We start from the raw sequence: 14,571 nt of genomic DNA on the forward strand, positions 1-14,571 counted from the left end.
AATGCTCCAATCTAAAGATATAAGGTGGCTGAATGGATAAGAAAACATGACCCTTATATTGCGGCCTACAATAGACTCACTTCACATCAAAAGACACACACAGACTGAAAATAAAGGAATAGAACAAGACATTTCATGAAAATGGAAATGAAAAAAAAGTTGGAGTAACAACACTTATATCAGGTAAAATATACTTTAAAACAAAGGCTATAACAAGAGACAAAGAAGGACTCAGTAGTCCCATTTCTGGGTATTTATCTGAAGAAACCCAAAACACTACTTTGAAGGGAAACATGAATCCGTGTGTTCATTGTAGCATTATTTACAATAGCCAAGATATGGAGGCAACCTGGGTGTCCATCAATGGATGAATGGATGAAGAAGAGGTGATATACATATATACAATGGAATACTATTCAGTCATAGAAAAAGAATAAAATCTTGCCATCTGCAACAGCATGGATGGACCTAGAGGGTATTGTGCTGAGCAGAGTAAATCAGACTAGGAAAGACAAATGCCCTATGATTTCAGTTACATGTAGAATCTAAAGAACAAAATAAACAAAACAGAAACAAACTCATAGATACAGAGAATATTTTGTTGGTTGCCAGATGGGAGTGGGGTTGGGAGAGGGTAGGTGAAAAGGTGGAAGAGATTAAGTGGTATGAATTCATAGTTGCAAGATAGTTATGGTGATATAAATTATAGCATAAGGAATATAGTCAACAATATTGTAATAATTATGTATGGTGCCTAATAGGTTCATTGGGGTGATCATTTCATAAGTTATATAAATATCTAATCACTATGTTGTACACCTGAAACATAATATTGTTTGCCAACTATAATTGAAAAATAAAATATTAATAAAAAAGGAAGAAAAATAAAATTATCTTGCATCTTTTTGTTTTGTTTGTTTGTTTCATCTTTGAAGTAGTAATTTAGTAGTTTATTAGCTATATTCTCCACTCTCAAATCCCTCCACATTCCACAGACCCATGCCTGCCCAAAAATATTTCCATGAGAATAGGGACTTTCGCTATCTCATTTATTACTGTATCCCCTGCTCTTAAAACAATGCTTAGCATAGAAGACATACTAAGCAAACATTTTCTCATAGCCCAGTCTCTGAAATTTCATCATATTTACTTTTTTTCTTTTTTATTAGTGTTGTACGTACTAATTTAGATGTAGTATATCTGGTTCTCCTCACTATTGAATTATCATCCCGTTGGCATTACAGATCGCCATATATTTGTTCTTTTCATGCAGAAGTTTCTGAGTACATTAGTCAGTCAAGACCATGTTCTGAGCTCCTTTTCACCTCTGTTGCAACATGTTGCTCTACTAAATAATGCCAGGCATGCCTTACCATTTGCTTTCTTGAAATTCCAGGTGTAAACCCTGTTAAAATGAGAAATTGATGTCTTCTGTTGCTCAGTCCTTTATTTTGCTTGTTGAGTCTATCCAAAACTATTTGAGATATTGACAATTAATACATAACTCTATTGAACTCACCATACTTAGTATTTTGTTATATATACATTTAAATATTTATGAATTACTTTTTTAAAAAGCACTATTCTTTATTCTCATTTTAATAATCTTGTCCTTTATCCTAATTTTATTTCAAAGCAATTCTGCTTATGAACAATATATGATTTTCAATTCTATTTAAATTCAGTAAGGTATATTGCTACTCATTTTCAAAGCCCTGTACTGTACTAAAATTAATTTATGAGTAGTTTTAGTGAATTTCTTTTCAAATCTTTTTAAAAGTGTCTTCTTCTGTGATTTCTTGAAATTATAATTTAATATTTGCAAACCACAATATCACTGTTTTCACCTAATATATTGAGCAATATATTGTCGTTAATATTCAGCTGTGTTTGATATATAATAATGTCTAATTTAAAAATGTTACATCACACTAAAGATCACTTTAAATAGAAATTAAAAAATATATAATAATAAAAAAATTAGATGACAATATAGCAGTAAAAGTTATAAGTAAAAGTGGTCTATATCTCAAGTTGATTTTCAGACTATAATAAATTTTATACCTTCTTTTATCATTTACATTTTACAGAGTAATAAATTCCTAAAGGGGTTTATCTAGCCAAAAGTTGTGCATAGTTTTCAAAATATTTAGATCTAATTACTTATCTTATAACGGTACTTTAATTTTTCTTTTTTTTCCTCTTGAGGGAAAATTAGATTTTTAATAATATATGATCTTGTCATATTTTGTTGACAAATAAACTTATCAAGAAATATAATGAGAGATTCTTTTGGACATGTATATCATTTTAAGGAACAAATTTATTTTAACATATCTGAGATAGAACACTATAATTATGGATAGAAATAAAAAAAATAAAGATACCCTCCCCCCACAGATTACAGATGAGATTCCTGTAAAATATCAAAGAGGTTGTTTTAATAACTTGCCAAAATAATGCTAAATTTCATCTGATAGAAGAGATAGATTAACTGTATTTAGAAAAAAATAGTAATAATGTAAAACTTCCCCTACTAAAAATAATAGTGCATATGTTATAAAGTTACAAAAATAGTATTTTTAAAATTATCTATCAGGTCAATGGAACAGAGTACATATGTAAGAAACTAATTTTAATATAATCCCAAATTTTAAAAAATCCATGTGTAAAAAACAACCGAAGACTATAAACTGAAAAGTTAATGAGTTTGCTTTGAATAATGATATAAATAATTTATTTTTATCCTTTTAACTTTTTCTATTTTTGAATTATCTACAAAAACTGCATATTGCCTTTATAATAAGAAAAGAAAATCTAAATTCTCAAAACATTAAAAAGTATTAGTTTGGTTTTTGTAAAAATCGATGATAAAATATATACTCTAATAAATGATGATAATAAAATATAATTCTGACTCCAAAATAAATCTTATGTTTACTTGCAAAATAGTTTATCATTGGAGTTGCAGCTGTTGAATTTTAGATCTATTAGTCATCCCAGGAATATCACTCAATTTTGTGGCTGTCTTATATTCTAATGACCAGAATAAGCTTAGCTATTTCACTGACCATATAATTAGAATTTGGGTTGATTTTAAAAAGAACGTCTAATTTAATGTAAGCTATCGCACAAAGAGTAATTGATTCTGTTTAAAAGAAAATAAGTGGCATTCCATTATAAATATGATCCTTACAATTAAGACTTTTGGACCATTTTTCTATCTCTCTCAGAGAGAACAAAAGTTGGTTACATTAATATCGTTAATATGTTATTACCGTAATGCAATTGTCTTCTGAATTCCTTTTCACTACCAGTGACACTTCCCAGCACAATCAAGAAACTAACCAATTGTTTTAATTCATTATTTTTTAAAAATATGGAAATTATCTTTTTGTCAAGAAAAGTAGAACTAAATATTAAGTAAACTTGGTAAAAAATTACAGTATCTGTCTTCCTTGCAAATGAAGGACTTTACGTGCTTTAAAAATGTCAGTATCAAGATATTCAATTACTGAAAGTATTGAGAGCAACTTCCCTCTTGGAAATATTTTTTGTAAAAATTTATTTTTTGGTATTTCCACAATATTTAGAATATAAATACATTTTTTAAAGTGTGCTTCCTAGTGTAATATCTGTTTAAATGTTTATTGTTTCATTTGAAAGCCCTTTATGTATGTAAAACATCTGTCACGGTCCCAGACTATTTTCCAGCTAAATGTCAATACTTCTATAATGTTTGAAATGGTATGGTTTCTAAATTAGATGGTTCCATCATCTAGAGCTTCCATAATTTGTTAATATATCTTACAAAGTCTTCAGGTGCCCCAGTGTCTTGATCATGCAGAGCTGACAGAAAGGTATGGCTCTTAAATATTTTAAACAATATCTACTGTAAAAAAATTTTACCATAATTCAGTGTATTAAATTTGTTTAGTGTGCCATGTGTTCAACTATGTACTGGGCATTCAGAAGTAATTGGAACTAAAAATCCTCCATAAAGTTAATAATCTAATCTCTCTCTCTTCCTCCTTTCTGCTCCCTCTCTCCTCCTTCTCTTTTCCCCTTCCCTCTCCCTCTTTCTGTTTCTTAATTATTTGTATGAACAATGCAATATTGTGTTTTTTTTATTCCATTCATCTATTCTATCCTATTGTTTTATTTTTAGTTATAAGAAATAAAACAAGTTTTAGGACCTACTAATTGATTCAAGACTCAATAATGGATGTGGATTCCCATCTTGAAAAACACTGCCATATACATTTAACAGGGCTATTAAAGCATCCTAGAAATTTTTTTTTGAAGTTTTATGTGTCTCATTGTTGGCTTTTGTCACCAACATAATCAGTCTTTTTCACTGAGCTACTTTCAAAATAGAACTCTGAACTCACATGTATGTAACCTGTTTTTAATCTAAATGGACACTCTTATAATCTTATATTTATTTCTATCGAATTCTTCTTTACTGATTTTAGTCTATCTGTCAAGCCTATCAAATATTTTAACTCTGCCACTGTCATGAACTATATTAGGTAATTCTCCTAAACTCATCATTCACAAATATGGAAAGGGTGGCCTCTAATGTCACGATCCAAGTCACTAATAGGAGACATTCTTAGACCTAAAAGTTGGTCTAGAGCTAGCAGTTTCTCTGATCCATGTGCTGCAGGGCTAAGCAGTGTTCTTGGTGGTCAGTCACAAAATCATTTGGCTCGTCCTTCTTAACTTACCAGTGATTTCCAAGAGATACAGCTTTTGTCTTGGTCACAGGATCTTAATGTCTGTGACAGCTCTTGAGTACAACTGAAATCTGTTTAGCTCGGGTTAGATACTCTTCATTTAGTTTCTAAAGTCTCTATATTCTGGCCAGACATGTTACTTTGGGTCTAACTTGCATTTACCTTTTGGAATGTTATTAACAGGATATCAACAGGATGTTTTCCTTAGATAAGAGTATAGGGCAAGGTATTAACCAGTGATGCATTTAAATCTTTACTCTATTCACAAATTAACTGCGTTACTTTTGGCAAGATCTTGAAATTTTCTAAGTCTCTGTTACTCTCTCTATAACCCACAGTTAGAAATGCATTCCTCTCCTACCTCACAAGACTTATTAAAGAATGGAGAGTATGCTGTAAAGAATATAATCTAAGTGTTCACTAACTGGTAGGAATTACTGTCAATTGGTGTATTAGTATCATCCCTTAAAATGAGTCACTGCATCATCAATAGAAACTCCGAATTCAAGGAGAAACATTGTCATTTCTACAGCATTAGTTTATAATAGTGATAAACTACCTCTACATGAGATTCCTCCATCTCTCAATATTGTCTGTCTTTCTTCCTCTACCTTGCCAGAGAGTACATGAGCATTTTATTCTTTATATGTGTTTATATGCAATGTCTGACAACTATTAATCCTAGTTCTAACATTGTTAGGCAGATCATTTAGTTTCTATGAGCCTCGTTTCCTTTATTTGTAAAACAAGAAAGTGACATTTACTTTGAGGCAGCGTTTTAACAATTGGAGATAATATATTTAACGTACTTAACACAATTTTTGGCACACAGTGAGTGATAAATATGCGGTAGCTGTTATTTCTAGATTGTTTTCCTATTCAGATAAAGAATATGATTCAAATAAAGAATACGATTCAGATAATAAATAAGAAAAGGAAAAAAGTCTTCATATATTCTTATCTCCTTTCCAACAGAGATATTCCTCTGTCCTCTCACAAAATTGCAATTACCTTTCAAATTCTTTCCCAAAAAATTACGCAACTAATAAATGTAGAACAGCCAAATTCCCAGTGAGGGGGGAAGTACAGAGCAAATACTTCTGGCATAGTAGTGAAGAAGGCACCTTACTGCTAAAAGTGGAAGAGTTAGTAATTAATAGCATAGCTTTTTAAATCAGGCAGACAGAACTGGGTTTGAATTTAATCCAGAGATCTACTTGCTGAGTCACAAGGTAGAGGTTTCTTAGCCTTGTTTACCTAGTTCTTCTTATATAAAATGGGCATGATAATAATATTTCTTCATAGAGTATAAAGTGATATAAATGAGAAATGTTTTAAAAGGTTAATACTTAGTACATTGAATGACAGGCAACAAATAATTGATAAATAGAATCTGATGGCTATTTCTCTATCACTCCATTTAAAACCTACTTTCACTTCCTACTATGCTTCATTGATAATTATTATCAAAACTATTTTACCTTTGGAATGTAAATTTTAGCTATGTGTTTATTGTTCATGATCCTCAAATAAGACCAAGCAGATTCCCTGTAGTGTTTCTTATAAATTAACCATGTAAAATTTGATACTCATACAAAGCTGTCAAGAATTTTGCTTGAATGTGGGATTTACACACACACAAAGAAAAATAAATCATGATCCCAAGAAATGCTTAATGTCTGTCAGCAACTTTAGTTATGGAAGGCCATCAATAAATCTTATTTTTGTTTGCTACTTTTGTTGTTATCATAGTTGCTATTATTCTCATTATATGGTCTGATATTTTATATCTTTACTCGCAGATGAAAATAATTCAGTGGCATTTCACCTATGTCAGGAGATATGTGAGAGAAGATAGACTTAATTTCAGATACCTCCCTGGTACTATTGTGGCACATAAGAGATTCCCAAGGTCCCCAGTTTGGGAAGACAAATGTAATTCTGAGATTCTTGGTTCAGATAAATATGTGTTGGAAAGCATCTCCTAGATATATTATCTTCCCACCTGGACTAGGCATCTCTAAAGGATAAAATGCATTTTTTTTTTTGGTCTATAAAACCCTATTTTATTACTTTTGAAGGTCCCACACACAGAACAAGATTAACTTATTTGAACAATTGAAAAAATTGGCCAAAAAATACAAGTGATCATTTACAAAATAAGCACTCATACTAAGTATAGAGTATTAAGTACAGTAAATTGTTCTAAGGTTAAGGATACAATCATAACTAGAAAATTAGCCCTGTCTTCCAAGAGGTCTCTTAGGGGATAGGAATAGGCACATATATAAATAATTGAGCAAAATTCAATGCTTATTATGCTAGAGGTAGGGAAATCTATTGAAAGTGAGGGAAATATTTTTATATCTATTTAAAGCTTTATAAATACGTCAAAATTTGAGCTGTGAGAATTTCAATACGTGTTTTAGAGATTAGGCTCTCAAGAGTTGAATTAGGAGAAACAGCAGTTAAAAAGTCTTAGCTACAGAGAGAGAGAGAGAAGGGGAGGGGAGGTCAGGAGAGAAGAGGAAAGGAGAAAGAAGGGTAAGAGACAATAGGGAAGAGAAGGGAAGATAAATATAGGAAGTGATCAAATAGGTTTTGGGCATTAAAAATCTTATTGTTACTATCAGGGTATTGATGAGATTCTAGTGGTATCAGATTACTAGTATAAATGAGAAAGCCCTAAATACATAAATCAATATTTTGGTTATCACATAATCTTTCCAAAATGCTCATATTTCAACTACAAGAAAATAAATGTAGTAATTATATTTCCAAGATTAATATTTTATGTAAAAATTTTAAAATTCTACCCCCAACACTTTATAAATGAAAAGGATGTATTTAAGATGAAATCAAAGTTTCCTTATATAAGTGAAGTTTCTGAAACTCTTCTGCCCTTTAGGGATTTTTATCATGTTTCTAGCTGATGACAGAATCTACCTTTACAATTATTTATATGATTTAGATAAGCCCATACTGATGCAGGTAATATTATAAACCATTATCAGCCACATTTGTTAAACTGAGTTAGAGATATATAGAGGAAATATTTTACTGCACTTTTATTACTTCTAAATTTATTTCTAATAGGAAACAAATATTCTTTATTCAATTTGATAGGGATATTTTTACTTATTTAATAGAAATATTATTAATTCTTTGGACTTAAAAGTTTAAATCAAAATTCGAATTCAATACTTAATTGATAACAATGTTATGGTGTTTCTGTCAATGGAGCTTAACAAAATTGTGTCATTTGCAAGTAATTCACCTTATGATGTATTACTGTATCTTTAAAATTAAGAAATATAAAATATAATAACATGTTTACTATAAAGTACTATTTAATCAGAAAAAATCAATTTACAAAGGTAGTTTAAAAGTAAGGCATTATATCGGAATGGTACGACTGATAATTTCCATTTTATACTTCACCTTGAAACTTAAATTAACTACATCATAAAACAGATTTTTATAAATTATCAACAGTATTTTGAGTTATATCTGAAGAACAAGAATAGCCTTTAAGGTCACTTTTCTATATTTTCCTAATTGGCTAGCAGTTTCTCATAAGTTCTGGTTAATTGGTATTGAAATAAATCATAAGCCTATTTTATTCTAATGTAGAAGGTCAGCATGAATCCAGTAGTAATGTGCTATTCTTTTTTTCTTGCATAGATTTTACAGATAATTATTCTTCTGAGAGTCAGCATACTACAAACTCAAATATGACAGTGGCTTAATAGTATTATATTAATTGTGATGATTGAACAATTTTCCCTCTAGCTCCTGTGCACACTGATCATGACAAATGGTAGGCAAACATTTACACAGATTGATGAAAATTTCAAATTTAAATGTATCAATTATTATTGTTTTAGTTATTTGACTTGTTGAATAAAAGCAAGCACATTAATGGTACCTGAAGAAGAAAAATAAGCTTTACAAATACCAGGCATACACTGACAGATTCTGGGTAAGAATGACAGGCTAAGAGGAAAGGTGTCAGACTGACCACAGTAATAAATACCAGGTGGCCCATCAATGGAAAAACAGCACACTTTATGAGCTATATAGAATGAAGATAGGTAAACTAGGTTTACCAAGATGTAAGTAACTTGCTATAAACCCTGTCCAGCCTCTTACTTCTGTAAAGAATATTTCTGTTTTCTGTAACTAAATGAAAATTGTTTCCAGAGAGAAAAATGCATGCACAGAAAAAATATTGCATTTTTTATAAGAACATGTACAAATTAAAAGATATGGTATAGATTTATTAAGAGGATTTCCTGTGAGAAGATAGAAATTAGAATAAGGTATAATGATAAAGAAAAATAATTAATTATAAATATATATTCTCTTTAATTAATTGAGTTAAATCGATCAAAATTTCAGGAAAAAATCATTTCTTACTCAAATTTATCCAAATAAAAGCAGAAAAGGTAAGTTCAACAAAATTGACAATGCTTTGCCTTTTACTTAGCAATATAAAAAAGTAAAAATGGTTTTGAGAAAATGTTGAAATTGGAATATTCTTGATCATATAAAACAACCTTAATAAATAGATAATGATTTCTCTAACACAGAATCACTGTGAGATGAAGTTTAAGTTACACTTATGAAAGCACTGAGCACCAAGCTGGCACAAAGCAGATCCAGACTTCGGATAGGGATTCAGATGTAAATCCTAGATTCATGTGTCAATCAATACTCCATCTGAAAGCATAGGGCCAACTCATTCCACAACCATTATTCTGGCTACTCATCACTGCTCATCCATTTCTTACCAGTCTCTTCATCTTAAATGTCCATTCCTGAACCTTTCTAGCAATTTTGAGAACAGCTCAAATCTCTTCTGGTTACAAGGAGACATCTTGATAAAAGATTTAAGCTCTACTGTTCTACTTCCCCTTATCAAAAATTAAAAATTAAACTTTATATAAGGGCATTTTGTCCTTACCTACACTGTCAAGAAAAGATACTATGGATAAGAGTGTAGGTTCTATGATCACTGCTTGGGTTCAAGTCAAGCTTTCTCATGTACCAGCTGTGTGAATTTGGGCAAGTTTTACCACTCTCCCTATTAGTTAATTATAAGGTGCTTATAACAATTTCTGCTTCATATATGCCTCACATATTCTTTTCATTTTTTAATTGTGGTAAACTGCACGTGACATAAAATTAATTATCCTAACAATTTTTAAGTGTACAGTTAATTAAATATATTTGTATTCTCGTGCAACCAACACCGCCATCATTCTTCAGAACTTTTCATCTTAAACTGAAAACTGAAACTCTGAAACTCTGTCTCACTAAACAATAACTCCCATTTCTCTCATTCTCTAGCCCAGGCATGCCCCATTTTACTTTATATCTCTATTATTTGAACTATGGTAAATTTTTCATAAACTGGCATTATATAGTCTCTGTATTTGTGGCTGGATTATTTCACTTAGCATAATGTCCTCAAATTCATCCATGTTGTAGTATATGTCAGAATTTCCTTCCTTTTTAAGACTGAATAGTATTCTATTTTATGTATATGGCACATCTTATTTATTCATCCATTGATGGACACTTGGGTGCTTCCACATTTTAGCTATTGTGAATAATGCCGCTATGAAAACATGGATATATAAATATCTATTTGAGACCCTGAATTAACTTCTTATGAGTATATACCTGGAAATGAAATTGCTGAACCATATGATAATTCTATGTTTATTTTTTAAACTACCATATTGTTTTCTATAGCAGCTATACCATTTTACATTCCCATCAACAGTGTATAAGGGTTAAAATTTTCCACATGCTCAATAGCATTTGTTTTCTGTTTTTTTTTTTTCTTTTTAATAGTAAGCATTCTAATGGGTGTGAGATGATATCTCGTTGTAGTTTTGATTTACATTTCCCAAATGATTAGTGATGCTGAATATCTTTTTATGTACTTGTTGGCCACTTGCATATCTTGTTTGAAGGTCTTTTCAAGTCCTTTCTTCACTTTTGAATCAGGTTATTTGCTTTTTGATATTAAGTTTTAGAAATTAGATATTAATATTTTATCAGTTATATGCTATGCAAATTATTTTTCTCAATTCTCTGTGTTGCATTTTTTACTCAGTTCATAGTGTTTTTTTGATGTACACTTTAAAAAAAATTTATGAAGTTTTATTTGTCTATATTTCCTACTGTTGCCTCTACCTTTGGTGTCATATCTAAAAAATCACTGCGAAATCCAATGTGGTTAAATGTTGCCTTATGTTTTCTATTAAGAGTTTTATAGTTTTAGGTTTACATGTAGGTATTTGATACATTTTGAGTTAATTTTTATATATGGTACTACATGAGAGTCCAGCTTTATTCTTTTGCATGTGCACATTGTTTTTCCAGCATATTGTTGAAAAAACTGAACTGACTTTTTCCATTGAATGGTTTTGGTACCCTTGTCGAAAATTATTTGACCACACATATGAGCAGTAATTATAAAAAAGTTTTCTTACAAAAATGCTGATAAATTTGAGAATTTCCTTTTAAAAGGAATCATTCTAACTTTCCATTTCCTCCCTAGCTAATACTACTATTTTTATCAAGTTGTTTTAAAAAAAAAAAAAGTTTCTTTGAAGGAAGAAAGACTATTCACATGGGCATCGTCTCTCTGCATTCTTGTGTCTTTCCAACAAGGAGCAGGATTGGGGTTTCAATAATCCTAACTTTGGGGCATCCGGAGAAACTGTTTGTTCCAAATCTATACAAATGCTGAATCACAGCATCTAAGGAGGATGATAGTGATTTTGCTATGGAAATTAAGAGAGTATTACTCTTAACATTGACTGAGGATTAAGTAAATGGTGAGAAAATCGAGATTCCTTTGTACCCAGCAGTCCTTATAACTGCTAATTTACTACATGATGCTAATTAAATGAAGTTAGCTTTATAATAGCAATGTATGGTTCCTGTGTAGAAAAGCTGTTAACATAATTATATCTCTAACACAGGGGGCAAAGCAGATTACAATTATTAGAAAGCCATGGGATACAGACTACAGTGAGTGTTAAAACATTAGGAAGTGAATTTACAATTCTAAATTTCCCAAATACAGCGTATATTTTGTATTTAAAATTCTACTTATTTGGCGGCATCTAATAGAAATGTTTGAAAATTAAGTATTCTTCTCTAAGTGATCAATTTTCAAGTAAAGAAGAGACAGAGTGTGTATGTGTATATGTATGTGTATGTGGGTAAAATATATTTTGGTATGCAATTTCCTGCCTTGTCAAAATATTACCTCTTTTGAAAGATATATGATGTGACAGTTATATACCAAACCATAAATAAAAATTGGTCTATAAGAATAAAAAATAACTTAATATGCAATATTGGATCCCACTTCTTACATACTTTCTACCGCTTATCTCCTACCATGGCAACATATTATTAAATATCAGTCAAAGAATATCAGACTGAAAAAGGACAAATTCTCAAGGGAAAGCTATTTTCAAAGCCAGCTTGCCTTATTGAATATTATTGGCATTCCATAAAGCCCTAACTTCAACATTTCACAGGAAAAAAAGTTACCATAACAAACCTGCCCAATATCAAAAACCCTGTTTACTTTTTAATTATTCATTTTAAGAGGAGGTATGTAATTTATAGTACAAGCAGAAATATTAACAATTTAAATATAATTTAAATAAAAGTAACATTTCTAGAATGAATACAAACAGATAAAGATATACAGTATTCAAATACTACCACCCACAAAAAAGTTAATATACCGAAACCCTAGTCATATACAATATAACAAATATTTTAAATATCATTATTCTTGAATTCATGTTAATGTGGCTTTTTAAAAATTCTAAAGTATAATAGTGCTTACTCAGAAAATCAGAGTATCATAGAATATCTTTAGAATAATTGATTAAGCAGATGACTAAGGATAGAAGCAAGCAAAACTGTTCCTTTCCTCTGGAATGAGTCTTAAAAGAAACGATATTTATTGATGGGAGAAGAACTAACATTTGTTTATTTCCTTCTATATTTCTTGAACTTTACATATGTTGTTTCATAAATAACTATATAAGACAAGCACTGTTATTAACTCATTTTTATTAATAATGAGTCAGAGATTTGGAAATATTAAATTATTTGTCTGAAGTTAGCTACATAACTTCTTTCCACCTCTAATGTATTTGTATGCTATCAACCATGCAACTCTGCTATCTAGTACACTAGGAAGCCAATGAGGCCTCAGAATTTACTTGTGTAACAGAACTGTAACTTTTTAAATTTATTTATTTTTGTTTGACAATATTTATTATGAAGAAAATAATAGAAAATGATGTCATGAATACTTATATATCCATCAGCCAGAATATTTAAAGGCTGAAATCTTTATTCTTTATGCACATATTTATATATAAAATAAAAATTACAAATACCTTTTTGCTTTCCTTTTGAATTCCATTGTCTAAATTACTCCCTAGAGTAATTATATTTATGAATTTAATGTAAAATATCACCATCCATGTTTTAATATCAGATATATACCCATTGCTGAAAATAATATATAAACACATATTTATTTTGTAGAAATGATTTTATACTGAATCTATGCAAATCTTCTCACCTAATAATTTTTTCATACTGATCTACGTTAGAGAATATAGATTTTATTCACCAATCATAGGAATAGGCATATTTATACAATGAAATACTATATGGCAATTTAAATAATAAAGTAGATTTCCTATCAGTTGGAATATATTCCATTGTCAAACAACATTTATTTTATTTTAAATGATAAAATAAGTGGCATATACTATTGTTGGTTTGTGAGACATTGATTAGGGAAGGATAAATTAATTGAAAAAAACAAGGTATAATTTTTGCTTTGAATTTTGAGGATACTTTGCAAAGAAAGTACAAATTGATAATATATCCATAAGTAAAAATTTGCTACTTCATTTTGTTTCAATTGTTCATTCCCCTTATTTCTGTTGTGAATGTGTTTGGCATTTCTATATGTAGATAATTATATATGCATGTGTGTATGTACATGTATACATTCATGTACATTGCATATGAGTCTCTATAAATATAAATATAGGAAGGGAATAATATATAAAAGTAATATATAGTAAAATATCATTTATATATTTTAACTTGTGATGATAATCCGTTTCTATTTTCTTTCTCATCATCTTTATACTCTCTTTAGTTTACCTAATGTGATTTTATTAACCTATCTGAGGAGTTTTAAATTTCAATATATCAGTTAAGAAGAGATAGCTTGTGGGTAACGAAAAAGCATAATAAAAAACCTTGCATAATAAAAAGTCTAGAGATCATGTAGCCTCCAAGATAGGTTTATTACACAATTTAGTTCATGTCTTCAGTATCAAATTCTTTTCTATTTCTTTGTGCTGCCATTTCCTATGCATCTATAGTTCTCCTGATAGATTAATGTATGCTAATATATAATGTATACTAATATATAATGCAAAATATTTATGTTGTGTTATTATATTATATTATATAAATATATGTTATCTTTAATATATAGGCAGAGTATCCACACACAACATAATTTAATTTAAGAAGATAATCTTTTTTTATTTTAGGAGCATGTAATTTTTTTCCCACTGATCTCCTTGAGCCTAATTATGATATATTCCTATTCCAGAACTAATCATTAGCTATATAGTGGGATTTGTCTTGTACTAATAAGACTTAACCTTGGCAGTTGGCTTGAATCAGCGTCCTATGAGGAAGTTAACTAGGTAGAAGAATAGCGAATATTTGAAAAAATAAAATAGAATTTCTA

This window comes from Pteropus alecto, unplaced genomic scaffold, assembly GCF_000325575.1.
Source record: "Pteropus alecto unplaced genomic scaffold, ASM32557v1 scaffold20, whole genome shotgun sequence".
NCBI classification, from domain to species: domain Eukaryota; kingdom Metazoa; phylum Chordata; class Mammalia; order Chiroptera; family Pteropodidae; genus Pteropus; species Pteropus alecto.